Source organism: Phalacrocorax aristotelis, chromosome 1 (assembly GCF_949628215.1).
Source record: "Phalacrocorax aristotelis chromosome 1, bGulAri2.1, whole genome shotgun sequence".
NCBI lineage: Eukaryota > Metazoa > Chordata > Aves > Suliformes > Phalacrocoracidae > Phalacrocorax > Phalacrocorax aristotelis.
The window spans coordinates 111,794,947-111,816,764 of record NC_134276.1 but is presented as its reverse complement, the minus strand read 5'-3'; the positions used below and the strand labels follow the sequence as shown (position 1 = coordinate 111,816,764).

Sequence of the window (21,818 nt, the reverse complement as noted above, 5' to 3'; positions counted from 1 at the left end):
GGACTAACACCTGGACAAGGCAGTCAGCTGGAAACATTTCCACTTGAGAAGGGCAGAGAAAGGCAGGTTTAGAAACTAAATATCTCTGAAGGAGGAAACAGCATTTGAGCAAGCCCCTTCTGCTGTACCCCATCTCCCAGATAAACAGCGTTTTTGCTTTGGCTGGCAATCACTTCAGAGAGGAAGGGAACCATGCCACAGAGGGAAAAGGGAGATCGTATACCAGGCAGGGACAGATCAAGAGGATGTTTACCAGGGGTCCCTGACTAGAAAAGCTGCTTGAAGACCTGACCCAGATGACCTCTGTAGGATAGGTCAGCAGGCAGGTACACGTTAAGGTGATGAATGCACACGGTACTGGACTGCTATGAAAATGCTCCCAAAACAGTCCTTTCTCAAAAGGTCACAAACTTAATTCTTCCATGACTCCCATTAAGTGAGTTATCAAAATGTTCCCAGGCACAGCAGAGTAAGGTGATAAGCAGTACAGCAAGCAGCGAAAGCAAAAAGCAGCCACTAACGAGCACAAAACTCTAATACACAATAAGGCAAGCAAGCCCCGTGGCAAGCACAGAAGCCTGCCATTTAATAGCTAAACAGCAATAACAGCTATAAATTTGATCTAGCACATTCCAATCAAACCTTTTATTATCTCAAACCCTTCGAGCCCTATGATGGGAGCCAAACAGGACTGTCACAGTTTAACCCCAGCCTGCAAATAAGCACCACGCAGCTGCTCACACACTCCCCACCACCCCGCAGTGGGATCAGGGAGAGAATCAGAAAAGTAAAAGTGAGAAGACTCGTGGGATGAGATTAAGACAGTGCAATAGGGAAAGCAAAAGCCACACATGCCAGCAAAGCAAAAGAAGGCATTCATTCACTCCTTCCCATGGGCCCGCAGGTGTTCAGCCATCTCCAGGAAAGCAGGGCTCCATCACGCCTAAGGGTTACTTGGGAAGACAAAAATGCCATCACTCCAAACATTTTCCCCTTCCTTCTTCTTCCCCCAGCCCTAAATGCTGAGCGTGACGCCATATGGTGTGGGACATCCCTTTGGTCAGTTGGGGTCAGCTGCCCCGGCTGTGCCCCCTCCTAACCCCCTGAGCACCCCCAGCCTGCTCGCTGGTGGGGTGAGAGGCAGAAAAGGCCTTGGCTCTGTGCAAGCGCTGCTCAGTCATAGCTGAAACGTCCCTGTGTTATCAACACTTTTTTCCACACAAATCCAAAGCATAGCTCCATGCTAGCTACTGCAAAGAAATTTAACTCTATCCCAGACAAAACCAGCGCACAATCTTTTACTAGCATATGACTCCCAAGCCAGGTGTAGGCTATTATCTCATATGCTATAAGAACTATATCTAGTTCTGCTATATTTACAACAAATTATTTGCTGGACCAAATACACTTGTAAGTATTCATATTACTAAACGAGACAATGAAGGAGTATTCCTGTGTCACAGAAGGAAGGAGAAACACTGCAGAATGTCAAACAATTAATCCACTCCCCCCCAAAAAGGCCAACACAGCTGTCTGAAAACTACCTTTAAATTTTCCGTCAAAATGCTGATAAGAATATTTTCAGTTTGTTTTTAAATAATAAACCTCTCTGCCTACACAAAACCCATGAGATGAGTTTAAAAAAATAGTCATAATACTTTAAACAGAATGTTTGTCACCCAAAATTATCTGAATAGATGAAATGGCCAATCAAACCATCTCTAGAGACATTAATGGGTAACTCACCTAGTTTACATTAAGCTGTTCTTAAGTATTTTGATGATCAGCAGCATAATGCTATGCAATCTGCCTGATGTGTTTTCTCAATCCACAAAAAAGTGCAGTTGTTTCTTCAGCTGCTCTGCTTAGATATCATATCCCCAATCATCTGAGATGCTATCATCATATTCCATGATATAGTAAATCTTGCCTTAGTAGGCTTCATGCTGCATCTGCAATGCTCTGTATATGTAGCTTTAACTATAGGCTGGAGGAAGCATCATCTCTTTTAGTTAGCTCCATAAACTTGGCGCAACCCCCTTCTCATGTGCTATAATAAATTCAGTAGAATTTATGCTCAGCCTTGATTCAAATCCAATAGGCACTGCAAAATAATCTAGTTTAACAGAGATGAGTATTAATGAGCACTGAACCATAACTCCACTTACTATGTTTGATTAAGCATTTACTACTCTTTCTACCAAGACTGTCAGTGGAAGTGTTGCAACCTGCCAGGGTGCACTTACACGGGCTTGAAAAGCTATGGTAAGACTACTTGTTCCTTCCAGGTCACCTGAAAGACATTCTGAAGTGGTGAAGGACACATCTAAGGAAAATATGCTAGATTAAATGCCAAACTTAATTAAAGGATTCTGCTTCTTAAGGAATTTCTGTTAATTTCTTAGACAAGATTTTTTTTTCCTAATGGTAAGCTAATGAGAAATAAAATTAACCAAGACGAATGATTGTTACAACACATAGTGAAAGAGAAGACTTCTAATTTATATCAATATAAGGTGCCCACAGAGTCTTCAGTTCAGACAATGTCCAGGCCTCAAAATCCTGACTTGGTGATTAGAAACCTTTTTTTTTTTTCCAATCGGATCAGAGAGGTTGATGGAATATTTGGTTAGATCTCCCTTTGGGAAGTTTGGGTTTGTTTATTTTTTAAATGTTTGCCTAAATTGTAGCATTTCCACTATTACTGTATCTTAATCTCTTTTAGGGAATGCCACCGTCAGACCGCACAAAGGCTGCCAATCCCACTGCCATCCAACCACTGAGCCACTGACTGAGCCACCGAGGTGCATTTGCTTATTACTTTGAAGAGCTAGTAATCATCACATAGACACAGACCTTCAGAGATGGAAGTCAAGTGAGTCAGTGTGTTAATTACATGCTAAGGGAGTACACACAAGAAATGGAAAGTAGTAGTTTATCGCTTTCCCAAGTTTCTCAGGTAATTAGAGCAGCTTCTGGAGATACATGGCACTGTACCAGAATCTATCATCACAATGGGCTTCACTGTAAAACGCACAGAATTAATTTTTTAATGAAAATCCTCTACTGTGTGTCAGAGCCAAATTCACCTGATAAATGTCACTGAGCAACGTCATTACTGGCCCGTCAACACAGGGTGTTTAAAGCAGATGGTAGAGCAATGCATCTTCAGCACTACAGCCTGTTAATATCAGCCACCTCCCATAAAAAAATTAAAATTGGCCCCCTGTCAGTCAAACATGACAGTACTTTGGATTTCTCCCTCATGATATTCTTTAGCCTTGAGGCAGATATGACAGGCGCCTTATTAAATTCCAAAAATAAAATGTAGCACAAGAAGGCAGTGCATTCCAATGAGACAGCAGACTTGTTAAAATGCAACATGCATAAAACTTACTTCATTTCATTTTAGCTATCATAAGTTTCATCTTTTAAAAAACCCAAACAGCAACTTTAGGAATGTGGTGTTTGTTGTATACAAATTAAAACAACATGTCATGCCTTATATTTCAAAGTCATTAAAAGTCTTTATAGGCATTGCACAGATATTTTGGTTCTTTTTATGAAAATAAAAGCTGGGATGTCTATTCACTGTTCTATGTTCAACGTTTGTTTTGCATTATTATTGATCCCAATCTGCACAGAAGCCATGGAAGCTAACTATCCGGTTATGCAGGAGCATCACTAAGTCAGGCAGATTTTTTTATAAGCATGGGGACTGGTCTATACATACCATGTTCTCCAACTACATAAAACAGGAAAACAAAGCTAATCTCATTTTAAAATCTTCCAAGCTGACTGGAAAGACTGTTGAGAAAGAACCATTAAAGCACTTATAGGTAAAGACACCAGTTAATATTTTACTTTCAAATTTAACTGCACCCTGTATTATATACAGATTAGGATATGGGCTAGGATTACCAAGGCATATCAGGGCAGCTTCCACTGAATCACACTACAATTCAGATATGTAAAACATGGAAGTTGCTTTGAATTTCCCTAAGATAAGGTGAAAACCTGGGTGCCGTAAAATCAATCAGATTTTGCCTCCAAGGTCAACAAAACCAGCATTTTCCTTATAGCCTTGTATATATTTCTTAAATAACACATGGGACTATAAGGATTGCTCCTACCATCTCAGGTAGAAGGCATACTGCCTGAACGCTCCTGGTAAACATATGAACAGTGGGACAATTCCACCAGAAATTTAACATGTTTTCAAGTAGCTCAAGTCATGAAATTGTTGAAACGTTTGTAGGATCAGGCTGAAGCTATATATAGCTAGGCCATCCTCACCTGATTTTGAGATTTTGTTTCCTTCTCAGGGCTTATTAAAGGTTACTACATTCCTCTGCAAATATCCAGAGAAAGATCACACATGCCTAACTAAACCTCCTGCACTATCATTTTCTGTATCTCAACATTCCATGTCCTTCAAACTCAAAAAAAGGCATGACATTCATGCCAAAGTCACATCTTGCTTCCTTCTTCAAAAGTGTGAACAAATAGATGCCCGTATAGTGAACACAGTCTCTCTTCTAGTTTGTGCCCTGCTTGATTTTTAAACTCAAGTGAGGTTTAGATGGTCATCAGCTTACTGACAAGAGTCTCTCTATTCATTCCCAGGCTTTTGGATGTATTGTACAAACAGCTTCTTCACGCCTGCAACCCACTATACCCCCCTTTTTCTGTTGCTTTGCCTCCTAGACATTAACTCCTTTGGCTTTGCAAAATGCATGCCAAAATCTTCTTTCACTTTTGAAATAAAACGGGACTGATTTAAAACAAATGCTTTCATTTTGACAACACATTTGCACAAACAAACTGTGTCAATGTTGATGTGGCAATAACAGAGCAAGACAACTGAGTTCTGTGCTTCGCAGGAACTGCCCCCAAAATGTCAGCAATCGCAACTCTTGCCAACAGGCTCTGAAAATAAAACAGCAATGGGTTCATCTTTTTCAGCGCAAGTCTTTTATGTCTGCTCTCCATGTACAGTAGTTGGTTTCAAATGCTGACTGTACCCTCATCTGAATCCTATTTCAGGAACTGTAACCAAAGTGTTACATGATGCATAGAATGACATTTTCTATTGCCAAAAGCATGCTCTGGAAGCAAAACAGAGCAGGAGGAGGGGGAAAGGGAATCTATTCCCACAAGGCCTAAATGCTGTTATCTGTAACTGCCAAACACATGACATCTTGCTGCCACTTCAAAGCATTTCTTTAGTTCCTTGTATGATGTTACTTTCATTTTTTCCTGAAGCAAATGCCAACTTCTTCCAAAATCTACTTAACCTGTGTATGTTTAACACCCTGAGAGGCTGTGCCAAAAGCAAACCATAAGGCAAGCCATAGTCCATCACTTACAAACATATATCTATATCTATCTATCCATCTCACACACTCACATGTCTCATAGAATCCCAGAAAAGTTTCTGCTGCAAGGCCTTCTGGAGGTGACCTGGTGAGACCCGCTTCTCAAAGCAGAGATAACTTCAAAGCAGAAGTCATTTTGCTGATGATCTTTTCCAGATGGGCTTTGACTACCCCAGGAACAGACATTCCACCACCCCTCTGGGCATCCGTGCCCATGCCACAAATCACCACTCTTACCGTGAAGGATTTTTTCCCTTATCTATCTCAAATATTCCTTGCTGCAACCTGTGGCCATTGCCTCCAGCCCTTTTGCTGCACCCCTCAAAGGAGAGTGGGACTGCTTTCTCTGCAGTCATCCACCAGGCAGTCAAAGACAACAATTAGATTCCCATCCTCTCAAGGATGAGCAGCAGTGAGTAATAATTGTCTCCCTCAGCCAGCGCACTATACTCTTGCTCTGTAGCCTCATATATGCTTAGGCTTCATTGAAACAGGAGCCCAGCATGTGTATATACAAACACACTCATAAAGCAAAGGTGCTGAGAAGATCAAAAAAGAACTTAAATGAAAAGGCTTATGTTTAAAATATTAAGTAAAACAACTCTACAAATTACTCCACAGTATATGACGGGGCTTTGTAAAATTTCTGTTTCTCATAAGATCTCCTGGAAATAAAGGAAGGTAGCTTAGTGGTATGTGAAGGCTTTAAATTAATACCACCTTACTTAAAAACATGTAGTTAAAACGTGCATTCAGATCAGAGCAAATAAGTAATCTAAATATACAGTCTCTTCCCAACACTACTTTTGCTTGGCTATTAAAATTTGTTTTAGGGCCAAAAGGACCCTTAGATAAAAATTAGCCATTATGGTTCATTTTTCCACATGCAAACGTGAATGACACCACAGTTGTCTGATGGGGTCAAACAGGAGCTTCAAGGACTAACCCAACTGATCAGGTTGAATGATCATCAGCAAAGGAACTTGGGGGATCTGACTGATCTAAAATACTCTGTTTTATTGGTGCCTAGTACTGTAAGCTGAAAAGTCACCTATGGTTGCTTTGCAACTATAGCAAGTCTCCCAGAACCGAGGCAACAATCACTTGTCATTTGGGAGCCATAATAGTACAGCTTTCCTCCAGGAAATCATTCATATCCCTTTGTACTCCATAAGTCTTTTGAGCTGTCCCTTGAACAAGAGTTCTGCAATTCTGTTTTGCCTTCACAACATTTTGGTTTCCAGTAACTTTAAAGATTTTTGTTTATTTCTCAGCATTAAAGTACCTGGTTTTAATTAGCTGTCACACCAGCATTGTCTTTGCATGCTTTTATGCGCTCACATCACACCACCTGTGAGCTTTTTTTTTTTCTTTAACATAGATAATGATAAGTGGGATGGATTTGTCTAATGGGGAAAAAGAAAGGCACAAGTCTGACATAAATTGTCACAGAAATAATTTGACATTCACCCTTTTCAGATGAAAAGGACAAAAGCTAAAATCATTAGTCTCCTGTATGTGTGAGTACAAGCAGAAGACATTTTAAATGTAAAGATACGTTCTTACTGAGGGAGTGAAATACTAATGAGATGCTGTAACTTAAGTGTGAAACTAGCAGTACTAAAAGCTGTTAAACCTCTGACTGGACTCAAAACTACAATTATCATCACCCTCAACAGACAGATATGTGAGCTGAGAGATCAAGCTGTGAAGAGTTTCTCATTTCCTTTTTCTCCTCAATTGCCTGAAGTATTTTACAATAACATACTAGCTGCAAGTAACATTTGCCTCCTTGATCTTTCTAAAACAAAAGGAAAAATCCTGTTGTAGAAGCTGATGTCTTATATCTACGTTGATGGGACCATTCTGTTCATACCCAGGTTCATGCCCACCAGGTAGAAAAGAAGACAGAAATCCCCATTTCATAAAGAGAGGCACAGAGAAGGGGATTTTTCCCAAATTCATGTCAAAGCTAAGAATTAAAATTAGACCTCTTGAAAATACTCCAGTGTCTTAACCTCAAGATCCTTATTCTTTTCTAAATTGATTCTCCAGCTATTAAACATTCCAGAAGCTAACTGGATTACCACATCAGCAATCAATCACATTTATAGGGTATTAAATTTACTTGGAAACTTGATGGCTGACTTCAATCTAGAGGGACAAGATCAAATTAAAATTCCTACTACATTGTGTGGAGCACTGTATTTTGTTTTTTGTAGGAAGAAATTGGCAAATTGCATTTGATTTCTTGTTTTGACATGTTACTTGGCATATTAATAAACTAGAAACATTCTGCTGCTTGAAGTCATGGTCTCATTTTCCCCAAATTTATCTTGAAGTACTTTTTGAGAAGGAAATAAGGTATTGTTGTTCACTTGCTAATTTTGCTACTTGATTTTTTTCTTACTGGAGTGGAATTTACTACAGTGATTCACCAGACCAAAACCACTGTCAGTAAGACAACCTTTTCCCAAATATACAAGTTACCATTCCTATTTCTTATTCCAATATGTAATCTCAAATGTCACCACGGGTTAATATTGCAGTTCAGTTTCATAACTGACAAGGATTCCGTGTAATCCACTACAAGCTTGTGTAAGAGGACGGGGCCAATACTTCAATTGCACATCAAAACCAAATATGAGCAAATAATGACAAATGAAGCAGAAGGGCATAATGGGGAGCCACCAGAAGACTCTTCAGCCAAGTGATCTTCGACCTTGGGCATGTTTCCACTGAACGTATCAATCTGTTCCAACTCAATAGCGCTCATCACCCGTTACTGTAGACATTTTAATTATAATAGCTTATATGAAAACAGCAGCCATACTAAACTTATTACAAAGACTATCTTTCAAGAGCAGGTTTTAAGTACCTAAGCAGCTTGCGCTAGCAATGCTAAGTTTCAACATACCATAAAATACTTCAATTCTCACTGGAGGAGAAAACAAAGATTTCACCTTCAAGAGCAACTGCTGCGGGCGTTTCTGAATAAATGAACACTTTCTTGTTGTTGTTAAAGATGCATCACGCAAATCAGACGTTTTCAACCTTGCCAAAAATATGTAATGTCTATGTAGTTTAATCTTCAAATAGGCCATTACACCTTGCCTGAGACAGAAAGGACAACATGAATAGACAGACGATGCACAAGCGAACGCCCACAGAACCTTTTTCCTGAAGTGGTCCAAATACTGCAGGGACACAAGCTGAAGAACCTGTGAGACTAATAAATGATGTAGCCTATGCTTCCACTCTCCAGTTTTTGCTGGTGAGCACAAAAGTCAACAGGGCTCTCGGCTGCACTCTGGTTATCCCCAGAGGGCACAAGAAGCTCTCAGTCCTTGTGGCATCTGTATCATCAGGCAAAGTCTTCCACTGTACTGAAAATACTAAGGGTAAGAAAGTCTCCTTGCACCTTTCAGCTACTGTTTCCAGCCCTGGATAAGGACATGCTATAGCTCTTCCTCTTTTATTTCCAATAAAGAATATGGCAAATATTTTGAAAGAAATTTTATCCTTCCACTATTAAATATTGACATAATTTTACATGAAACATGTGCCCCATGAACTAGTAAAACAAACACATAAAAAAGTTTCTAATGTAGATATGTATAATAAACAAATTTAAAAATAAAACCAAACAAAACGTAACAGCTTTAAAATATTCCCACGCTCTTAAATAACATTAGCACTCATCACACGGTAACTCAGGGGCACCTGAACTAAACTGAAACCACAGAAGTACAGAGTGTCCACCTGTAATCATACATTATCTCCTTCTTTCCCAGGAGTGCTTTATGTCATATAAAGTACTTGTTAAAACCTTGTTATGAGCTTTGAGAAAATGCTAGTATTATATCAGTATGTGCTCCTTTATTGCTACAGAAAAAATGTTCTTTCATATTTGTTTTATGAAATACAGAAGCTGATGCCTTCACCAACATTAGTTTCACCAATTAAATTTAATCAATCAACATAATTCTTCTAGAACAAAACTATAAGAAATGTTTTGCTTTGTTGCAGATTTTTTTCTTTAATTCTGAAAGAATCGTGCACATACTTATTGAATGGGTAAAACAGCATTTCTCAGATACTAAACCAAGAAAAAGAAAAATCAGCGTTTCATTTAATAACTTACAAGGTCTCATGAAATGTAAGCATCTGTCTCAAGTGATATGTAACCTGTACTGTTAAAATCTCTGAACAAGACTTTAACAAAATGAAACATCTGAAAACTGGGATGACTGTTGTTTATACCAATGCTGATATCACACAACTAAGCATTTGAATAGCTTGTTCAAACAATTCTCAATTTAAAGCCCTACAGTTTACAAGGTATGCTCAATGTTCACATGAATTGGTGCTTTACCATATCACATGCAAGATGTCCACTGACTATGCAGCTTTTGAAATAAATTCACTACATTTAATCCCAGGAAGGATGTTTCATGGGCAAAGCACTCAGATAGGTCACCATAAAAACTAGAGAGAGATATAAAGATAAAGAGATAGCAAAAAATGTAATTTAAAATATAACATTAAAACCATACACATCCTGTCTGTTTCCATGCCACATCATCTCATATTCTTCTTGGAAGACACAAGTTTTTAACTGGCAAGATATACTCTATGTATGTGCATTGTTCATTTCAAGCAAAGCTCTTAAGAAAAATGCTTTAGTCCAACTGACTCAATTACTATACACCTTTTAGTCATATACGCATTAAGTTATGCAGTCACATATACATTATGTCATCCAGTCATATACACATTTTGTTATCCTACAGTAATTGTTCAAGCAAGAAGGGTCTCGCTGCCAGCAAACTAATAAGGGGTCCTTTTCTACATTACTACTTAGGATATCAGACTGCTTTCTACCAGGGTCCTAATTTCACTTCATTTTATCTTCAGCAACCCCAGGGGTTCCTGAGATGGTAACACTAACAGAGTCCCTGAGGGTAGAAAGGGAATGAGTGGGTCAGGTTGATTTCAGCTGGCAACATTAGCTGTTGCTTCCCAATGAATTCTGACATGGTACCCAAATGAAGGATGAATGCTTTTCAAAGTAAGCGCAGACAAAGCAATATTAAATATTTAATTTCCAGAGGCAAAGGGCAAAGTCCCAGAGCTCTAGGGAAGCTAATGGACCTCAAGCTAGATAAGCTGATTTTAAGTAGTAAATACCCATGCAGAATCTACAGCAAACTCAAAGGTTTTATTAGGGGGGGGGAAGATACTTTACTAAGAAATTCTATCCATGTACAGATATTTGAGATTATATGAAATTAACAAATATGAAAATCGGTCCTAATTCTCCACTGGTACAATCTGCCTTTAGTCTCTCAAGTCAGGGTGGATTAACAGTCAGCACTGATCTTATAGGAGTAACCTCAGCACACTCTGGAGCATTATGCTATTGCCTTTCATTTCAAACAGGAGTAAAGCTTTTACATATACTTCACAATTTTAATAAAACCAGAGACAGCCAGTTAGTTCTATTCAAAAGCCTCTAGAGGAATAGTGGAAGGAGAACTTCAGTTCTCCTTTATCAGGGAATTTCCCTCAGGACTGGAGGTGGTTCCCCTGTTTTTCTCCTGTTTAATGCGTGCACACACACAAAGATCTTTATTTTCTCCTTTTTGTGATCAAATAAACAGCCATAAAGGTTAGTGTTTTGGCGTATTGCTGGCATAGAGACAACACCATCATCTGTCAGGAGTTTGATTCAACAGAAACTTGTGATGTGCTTTGCACAGTGCCTTACACCCACCATCAGCTTTGGAATGTCAACTCAGAAGTAAGAAGTACAACAGAAATTCTGAGAAGAGTAAAACAAAACTTTGTTAAGATGCAATTTCCACAAACAAAATTGTAAGAGCAAACCAAATACTTCCAGCCAATGCTACATTTTCACCTCAGCCCTACCCTTACTTCCCACTTTTCCTTAAAAAACATCTGGATGAAGACTTTTGATTCAGAGACACCACCGCAGAGCTTAAGTGTAAAAGAAGGCTTCAGAACCTTCTTGCCTCTGCTGCCTTCATGGGACTGACTGCCTGGCCAGGCTCGCCCAGTGGAGACAGCACAGCTAAGTGCCTCGTTGGCTCCAGATTAATCACACACAGAATCTCATCATGTGTGATATTCAGAAAGTGAAGGCAGATACTAGTTTTATCCAGCTGAGGATTGCTGAGGTAACCATTATTTATCATGTTTTGATACTTATGCTTTATCCAATAATTATTTTCCTGTTATGACAGGAGCTAACTTATCATTTTCCATATGGCCAGAAAGGTGTTGGACCTTTGCTAATTGTAGATAAAGCTATACTAATGGCTGCTGAGCAACAGCATCATCTGTGATACTGAACAGCAGCCTACAAGCCATGAAGTTTTCCCTTCCACAGCAGGTAGATAAATAGAAGCTTTCAATAAACAAGTTTCTGTCCACTAAAATACTGAAACTTGTTTAGAGAAAATGAGAATGCTCTGTTCCTGCTTCACAGAGCTGGTATTATTTGCTTATTTTATGCCTATAAAGCTTATATGTTTGCCCCAGTCATATTAGGTAGTCTACCAAAATCTCTTGCCACTTTACAGAACTTTCTTCTACCCTATACCATCACAGCCAGAACAGCACTTCCATGTATTCTTACACCAATGCAGACAATGTCACAGCTGGCCCGTAACATCAATGCCTGATCATCGTTTGCATCAGAAGAAGAGATACTTAAGAATAAATAGTAAGATGACTGCAGACCCTTTGGTACATGCAGCTGCTGAGAGAGAGGAACTTTGTGTGCATTTCTGTATAAGCCTTAACAAGAGGACTTTTTCAGGCCTCTTCTACCTCCCTCTTCATTGCTTCCTTGCAGGCTCTGTCCTACAATCACACTCCTTACTGTCATAGCCCAGGCAGGTATTTCTTCAAAGTCCACTAATTCTCCTCCTTAGCAGGCCTGAGTACACAATGCTGTGTGAGGCAAGACACCCACCTCCTCCAGGAACCCCATGCACCGATGACCCATGTGCTCGCTCAGCCACTGGAACTGAGGGGAAGGGCTGCATGATGGGAACCACTGGAATTTACCGGCATTTGTTTTAAATCATCCTTGGGTAACAGCTGCCTGGTAGAGTGGAAATTGATTCGCAGTGTGCTAACAGGATGATCCAGTTTCTGAAAGTAACTGCTTTGCCAGAAAACCGGCAAAACACAATGCAAATAGCATGCTCTTACACTGATGCCCACTCTGCCAGATACAGTAGCTGTCATTAAGGTCTTCAGCCAAATACAAAGGAGTGTGGCAATAAAGGAAAATAATTTTCACCATTTATTCCTTGTGCTGCAGGCTGCTCCCATCAAACACTGTTCTGAGTTACTCTGTGTGCAACATGGGCGATGGCACTAGCTAAAAACTGACTTAAAACTCTGACTGTGTTATATTCTGGAAATTGCTCTGGAATTTTCTTGATGTTTACCTTGCCAAAACGTTTAAAGTATTCACCATACTGGGATTGGGGAAATTATTATTTCAGGATGTTCACCTACCCTCTGCAACAGACTTCAAGATTTTCTTTTACAGTGCAAGTAACTCAGGCAAACAGGACTTACCCATTTGGTGTCACATGAGTGGCAAGCGTCTTCTTCCGTGTGCCTGGGTCAATGCACCCGAGAAGGGGAGCTCTGAGTAGTCAGGCTCCCTTTCGATTACTGGGTGGATGCATGTATAGGACCGGGAGAGAAGAGGAGATACAGCTTTTTCTCCAAATCGGACCTGTCTTACAGGTCACCAGCTGATCACCAGAGGAGCCAGGTCAGCTCTTCTGACACAGAGAAACCATCAAGGCAAAAATTATTTCACCAAAGCCTAATTATTTCCCAAATGCCTAATCCCAACTGCCAGATCTGGCTTTATCATCTGTAAAGGAGTAGCAGCATCTGAACCGCCCTTTTGGCTTTGCTTACCTCTAGCTTTCAATCATTAGGCCTAAAGAAGCTGCACTGGCTCCCATGCAGTCACATCAGTGTATGATTTTTTTTCTTATTTGAGCAATAAAAAATGAGTTTTCTCTTCCAAGGACTGAGAATGAACAGGGATCCCAGAAGTACTAAATCTTTTTCATTATTAAATTCTTGCCTAGCTGTTACCTTTGAGCTCAAATATAACACCAAATTTACAGAAAGAATCTCTTTTATATGGTATACTGCAGCAATAATTGTTCCTCTCTCCCTCTTTCAAAAAGTTTTCCGCGATGGTTTCAAAGTACATGCTTTTAATATTTTCTGTTCAGAATTATTTTAATTAAACTTTATTTTTTTTAAAGTACTCATGCACAAGGCGTACAGGCACCTTTATGTAACAGGACCCCACAGTTCTATGCAGTCAAAGCCCCTGTAGTAAAATGAAGCACCAAATATTCATCAGTAACAGATCACGTGCAAGAGAGTACAAGTTGCGTAATTGCACATTAATGAGATGTTCAGAAAATAGATACTGATGCACTCCCTCCTCCCACCAGTACTCTGTCCTAACATCTCTCCAGATGTGTACATTTATTCCACTACAGCGGCAAATATACATCCAGTCTGCACCCCACTTAGCTGCAATGAAAGCATCTTCTTTGCTGAATACAATGGTTTGCTAGGCATGAAGTGCATTTTGACATTTACATACACAATTTCAACATACATACAGTAATACAGAAAAATCCAGCTGTGCCTTTGGGCGTTCCTGGTTGTTCCATGTCAAAAACTGCAGGGCCTGACAGGCCACTTCAGGATTTAAACTAGAAAGTGAGTTTCTCATTGCACCAAAACTCCTGCTTCTTTTCATTTTGTTCACTGGACATGCATAGTTTGGATAGCCACAGCCCTGCTCAAGTACTGACCTAGAACAATGCATAGGAATGTATAAGCCTGCTCTATGACAATCTTTATGTTTTTCTTTATCCATGATTATTTCTTCCTCTTCTGCCTACGATCCTATTTTTCTATCCCAGAAACCCATTAGCCTGAATTTATATCTGCTAGGGAAAAGAAAGTAGTATTCAAGTATTTAAAAAGTCTGTTAGGATTTGCCTCAAGGACTGTCATAGAAATGTAAACTAATATAAAATTCATACACCCCAATCTGCACCTTGCAGCTTTGTACAGTCCCATGCATCCAATTCTATCTCTGATATCCTTTTAATATCATTTCCTTCTTTGCCTTCAGCAAGCCCTATAGCGTTCACCTTTGTCCTCAGAGAAATCTAGGTTAACATTACATTTGTGTAGCAGGTTCTACATTTTTTATTTTATTGGAAAAGCAGTCTAGCATGAAAGAGTCAAGGCACAACCTTAGAATTACCTGAACCAGTGAAGAGAGATACTTCCAATTGCCAGGGGAAAATCACTTAATACAGTTCAGTCCTCTTACGAGACAATCTATTTGCCAGACAAAGCAATTATTTCATTTGGATAGTCCCTGCACCGTACTGTGAACCTAGAGGCTTAAGTGAGGTTAAAAATTCACACTTTTTCTTGAGTATCGGATAGTAACTAACCTACCAAAATCTGTCATAACTTTATGTTTTCTTATATGGGAAAAACAATGTAAAATATATATCACACAAAATTAAAATTACTTTTAAAACCTGGCCTGTAAATTTATAAAAAGATTAAACCACAACATGCTTACCATAGAATGACAGAAAATTAATCTGAAACCTTAACATACTTTTCCACAGTACAAAGCCTTTAGTCAACTGTTATATTCCTCTTTACATAAATCTTTCCCAGTCCTAAGAAAATATAGCAAAGCCCATTTATCTCTAGATGCGCAGCCAGTGATTATCTATATTTCAAATGAAGGGTCAGCCATAGTAGTACTTGTAGAACTGATTTTTCTTGAAAAGCACAACATCTAAAGCCATATATGTTCCTCTCTGGTTTAGAAGTAAACACTAGTAAATTTATGCTTCAGCTGATCATTTCAGAGAACTGAAGGGCTAAATTTCTTCAGGAATGAGAAATAAATCAGTCTTCATGCTAGCTCAGGCCTATGTCCCTCATGGCTGTAACAAAAATGCTTAGGTAATTCTCATAGGTTTCTGCAAACATCCTACACGTCAACCTGAATTACACACATGCTTTCAAAACAACACATTTAAGCAAACTCTAAAGGCTGAAAGAATTGTTCATACACTTCTGGAAACTCTCGTATGAACACTAGACACCATAAAACCTTACGCAAGATGCTCACTACCTGCTGCCCAAGTCACAAAAGTTTATCATCTATTGCTTGTGCATCTTTGCCTAATGTTTTATAAACATACAGGCTCAGTTTTTGCACTGGGAGCTACCACAGATCAGTGTTGACAGAAAAAGCAGCACTTTAAACTGATCTGCCTCAGATACAAACAGCTGTTTGTTATGGGTTTATACACTTCAGTACTTGTGCACACGCAGGGAAGTGTTCATTTAAAGAACTAAGTAACTACACACAGGAAACAAAGACAGCTTATGAAGATGAAAAAGGACTAAACGCCAGCCCTAGTATTTATAATCTATGAAAGAAAACAGAATATAACTTCTTTAAAACTCTCAAACTGTGCAGTTGGCATTGCCTGGTCTGTTTCCTGTGGAACTTCTCATTTTGTCCTGGTATACTGGAAACACAGAAGCAAGTATGAATGTAAGTAAAACTGAAATGAAAGCTGCAGTTTCAGCTCCTCTTGAATTTATCCCATTAAAATTAATTAGTTGAAGTAAGTAAATCCTACCAAAGATATGTTTAGTCCCAGCAGAGGAATGCTCTAGAGGAACAGAACTCTACTGCATCCCTTGCCAGTCTCAGTGCTACCAAAGGGGTATCAAGATGCAAGTCTGCTGCACGTGAATTCAGCGCACAGTCACTTGCAGGTCACCTAATGCCATGGCAGTTCTTTGCAGGCAGTCCCTGGTGAGAACTGAGACCTTCTGCAACGTCTTCCTAGGGAAAAGGAAGAAAGCAGCTCTCACGTGACAGCGTCTGTACCAAGCTGCAAACACGGGTGCAGCCTTCATTTCCAACCTATCAAGATCGGAGCTTCTGTTTGATTGCACCCTGTTGTCTCCTCCTTCACAAGGAAAAGAGGGGGAAGAGGCTTGGGCAGGGGGAAATTTAGGATGTAACCCCAGTACGATCTCAGCATATAGCTGGGCAGCAGGAAGATTTTGAACCCCAGGATAAGGACTGTGGATCTTCTGCCACAAGGGCTAGCAGATGTTGTTTACAGAACCAGCCAATGCACTCAGACTGAAAGACGTTCTCTAAGCAGATTTTTCAAAAATTTAGCAACGAGTATTATACCTTTTTACGTATGCATGTATACACACACAAATATATGTACGTACAGACACTAATTTTCAGTTCAAAATAAACTTCACTTTTACAGTCCAGTGGTACTGCTTTCCCCTTGTAATTATGGGCTTATAAATACAAGTGTTGACCCAATCTTACCTTTAGTATGGTGAATATCTTGCTATAATGAAATAGCACAACATAAAGACTTATCTGGATATTACAATTCTAGCTGTATACACTTCGCCTGCAATGAGGGATTGAATTTAAATGTTTATGGCTTTCCAAACATTATTATGCACTTGCAAATGTTAATTCAGTTTCAATGAAAGAGTCAATTTTTTTTTAACAATATAGAATGCATTTTAATACACTATTACACACAATAGGCCGACAGTGAATGGACTTATAATTGATTTAGAAGCACATTCTACCATCCTGCTACTTCTATCTCTTTAGTAAATCATTTTTTAATCGGGCTAGTCTAAGCTGACCCATAGAGAGCTTTATTTAATTTATTATGGAATTTATATGTAAGGTTGACTGGTAATGCATGGCTACAGCAGCATAAAACAAATTGTACAGTGAATAACAAAGAGGAAAAAGAGAACAAGGATTCAAATAGCCTAAGCATATTGCTGAGGTTAAGACAGGTTCCAAATGAGCAATGTTATTCAAATGCTTCGGAATGGGAAAGAGGAAAAGGGCTCTGACACCATTACGGTTTGTAAAAAAAAAAAAAATGTCCAGGGCTGAATCAATTATTAAAGGAAAGATAAGGAAGAGAAAAATCTTACAAAATGCATTAGTTGGCTCTTGTTCCTCCTAATGTGAAGGAGAATAATAATAAAACAAGAAAGGCTGAATAATGACTCCAAAGTTCTCTTTTTCTGTGAGCCTAAGAAACTTACTGAAAATATTAACTGGGACAGGGGACTGAATCAATGCTACAAAGAGAGTTTTCCTGTTACAAAGCAAGTGTAGGAAAAAGCCTAGCAAAGATTCAGAATAGACACTACCAATCTATAGTGAGCATTTCAAATATTCTTATACTTTGCAGAACACTGTAACACAGATGTCTAAATATGCATACATATTAACAATACACTTGCACATACATACATATGGATGCAAATTAACATACAAATACTATTTTCCCTAGTTTTAAAAAAATGAAAGATCTGCAGCCTTTTCCTTGGAGGAGATGGGGAACATCTGCTTGGGCATCATTACGTGTGTGCATGAGCTGCTACTGAATGGGGAGAGCTGCCACTGCCATCATTGCCACATCCACAAGGGCAGGGTAAAGTGTGCGCATGGAAGCTCACTGTTTACATGCAGGGTTCAGCAAGAAAAAAAACAAGCTGGTGCATCTGCCATAGCTAAATGCAGTTCTCTTCCTGCAATTTTTGTACATGCATGGTAAATTTGCAACCTCCTGATGTAAAAGCAATCCCTACAATTTTTTATTCTTTTTTTTTTCCCCAGAGATTTAAACATTGCATTGAAGACATTATGAAGATGAACACAGAATATGGACAACAGAAAGTACCTTCTGACTGTGAAGAGCACCTGTTCTGCAAGCTAGATAGTTCAAAAGAACTGTAATAGGATAGGAGTCTTTCTCCAGTGAGCACTGGCTTGAAACCACCTCCAGGTCATTATCGAGTTGCCATCACTCACAACTAGTTTGGTAGTCAACTTGAAATGAGCGGGTAGTCTCAGCCCAAGGTCCACATCATAAATTGGCAACACTGATAGAGCCTCGGCAGGGAGGTCAATGACTGAATGGGCACGGAGACTCAAGTCTAAAGGTGATCTCTCTAGGTCAGAATTCAGACATATTTGTAAAAGAAGCATGCCTTGCCACTGTGTCGTGCTGTACAGCTTCTGCAGAAAAACACAGGAATTCATCTTCAAGTGCTGTCACAATCCAGCACCTTTCACAAGGATTAAGTGCCTATTAAAAAAAATACATTTATCAGCAGGAAGACAGGCCTATACCTTTTAAATCACACTTGTCATAGTAACAATACTTCCTATTGTAAATTTAAGAACAAACAAAAACCAACAGAATGAGTATAGTCAATTTTATTTCAGCCTTAGAAAACCACATTGCAAAGCTTATACAAAATTCTAATTTTGCAGTTCTGCAAGAGGTCTCCCTCCCACATTACGGCAGAGAAATCCATAAACATATCAAAACTAGGCAAGAGCAATTCCGCTAACTCAAAATACTCATAGAGATAGCAAATGAGTGATTTCAGAAGACCCTTTAGAAACCATTTTCCACTTTAGCTTGTCCACAAAAAAAAAAAATTGATCTAATCAAAAGACATTATTCATTTTATTTGACACAGGCTGTAATTTCCACTGAAAAGGGTATGTTAACATGGCAGGTAAACTGCCACATCTTGACTGTAAACCCAGAGCCTTGTTTGCATGAAATACAAATTGCATGCAATGCCATCCCAAGAGGCTTCTGTTCCATGGGAGTCCAGCAGCAATTCAATCACTACACTACTTTAGCTGGCTGACCAAGGATTATCTCGGAGCACGGCACAGCTTGCAACGCTAGCCACTTGCCACGTGCTCGCAGACCTCCTTGGCTGAGGAGAGAGTGAGTGAAGTGCTGCTCTGACTATCGTCAAAATGATCTCCAGGGGCCTCTGAAGGCACAATGATGCTAAGCCTGCTTCCTCCAACACCAGAAGCCAACCTACCTCTACAGAGACTTCAGGTCCTTCAAACTGAAGGTCAAGAAGGGGTCCAGGTACTTCCATCATGGTGTGTTTTACACAAGCTGAACAGAAAGGTCTGTAGCGTGCCAAGTTACCTCATCATATTCTCTTATCCCAAAGACCAAGACTGCGTTGTAAAAGATTAGTATCATATCCTCTTCAAGGCCAAACAAATAAAACGTATGCATAAACGAAGCTACCTATTACAAATATTACATCCTCTATAATCTTCGCACTTCCAAAATCTGAATATATAAAAAGTGTAACATCGCCAATGTAATTGCAAGTAGACTTCTCCAGTCCTCTCCAATATGCGGAAAAGGTCAGCTATATATTATACTTGATGCTATTTTGACAAAGTGGATTACCTAAACAAAAGTTCATGCATATTTAAACAGAAATAACAAAGTTGTCTGGGATTTGCAGCTTTAAGTGCCCAAAACACCAGATGTCTGCAGTGCAATGGACCCTGGTATTCAGAAAAAGAAAATAAAATGGGACTCAACTGACTTATGGATGAGACCAGTGTCAATTCTACAACAGATTTTGACCACGGTACACTTGAATTCTGCAACACCCAGCTAGATAAAGAATGAAAAGGATAAAAAAAAAACCAAGATGTAGATCAGTGACAACAGCAAAATAATGCTGATGACATTACAGAAATAGATGAACAATCCATATTAACTTTTTCCTAAATAAGACTTCTCCAAACCATGCAACAAACACTGAGCCACACACAGTTGGTGTGCAGAAAGAGAAAAGCCTGAGACCAAGGATCTCAGCGAAAGGGGCAAAATACAGACACCAATTACATAATCCAAATCACATGAATCCCTCCACACCTAATCCAATTTCCTGTGTAGCCCCCTAACCCCCCTTGTCACCAAGGTAGAGAGAAGCAGATCCAGGCAGGCCCCGAGAGCCTTCCCTGGCTTGCAGAGAAATTGAATGAATGTTTCTACAGAATCTTCAGGAACTACTTACTGCTACTGTAGCAACAGCTTAGAGGCATCCATCAAGGATCAAGATCCCTCGTGCAAGAAACTACACACATGCATAAAACATGAAGTTCACTCTGGCTCCAATCTCTTTACATTTACCCAGCTATGACATCTTGAAGATACATGAAAATTTCTGAAGAGGGTAACCCCTTAACAGTATCCCTGGTAGCAAAATGACAATAGAAGGAGTGCTATTTAGAGGCCAGAGATAGCAAGGAGTCCAGCAGTCCAGAGTGAAGAAACCTTTGACAAACACCTCTTTCTTTTTGGGTATAGCAGTTCAGCATTTTATAATGGGGCAGCAATAGATGTAAAAACAGATAAAAACCACGTGAAATGAATGAAACTCCTCAAAGCATAACTTAAAAGTATTTGTTCTTGCTCCCTTCCTGACAAGCCAGAAGCATAGGTAGGCTGTTGCTCAGAATGTGATTTGAGACATTTATTAATCAAAACATGTTAAGAACTTCCTCATCACTCAAATTGCAGTTATTTATACTTCAACCGGATTATGCCCCTTAACCATTTAAAATAAAAATGCTGCTGTTTAAACAAGTATTCTCATTATAGATGTAATAAAACTCTGCAGCATTATTGAAAGTTATGCAATAATTTGTCTCTTAGTAAAGATGAATGGCTAAGTTGGGTGCCTAGGACTTAAAATTCATTAATGTCTTAATAGTGAAACAGTTATTAATCTTTCTTCATTAGCTCACCAAAACCAGCCAAGGCAAGTTAGAAAATGTTCTGAGACATTTGATTTCAAATGAATATGCCTGAAGTATTACTCTTCCTAAAAGCCATTCCGAACAACAGGGAAAGGGGAAAATAATTTGAAAAGTTACTTTGACATTGTCCTTTAATCATGCATTGTACTCAGGAAATTTATTCTAATGCATCTCTTATATGAATAAATGGTTGCAGTATATAAATAGTATACATGCAGAATATCTGATGATACAATGCATTATACAAGAACTAAATTATATTTAAAAGAACATGATGATGGAGTGAGAAGGTTTTAAAACATAATATATTCAAAGAAAAACAAAAGCCCCACATGGTTAGGGTATTCTCTATAGTAAGTTAAAATAAAACCCCATTTAAGGAATGATTATGTTGAATATATCTCTAAACTATCATTTTATTACTGTTTTCTAATTCAAATGTTTTTTTCCACTGATTCAGCTTTTATTGTGATATCTGGAGGGAACAGAAATGAAAACTTTAGACCCTTACCAAATTTATAAACATCTCCTGAAGAAAATCAGTGCAGAATTCTGAAAAGTTTGAAGACGTACCCTATTATCAAACACCCTAAGCAAAAGCAATTAAATAAATTCTATTTTTGTATGTAATAAAAGAA

The 21,818-nt window shown here is 38.9% G+C and overlaps 1 protein-coding gene across 10 annotated transcripts in view; it reads right to left on the bottom strand.

Moving 5' to 3' along the window:
• Positions 1-21,818, bottom strand: part of ROBO2 (roundabout guidance receptor 2) — a 472,649-nt gene that overhangs the window by 304,309 nt on the left and 146,522 nt on the right. The gene's annotated exons all lie outside the window — the stretch shown is intronic.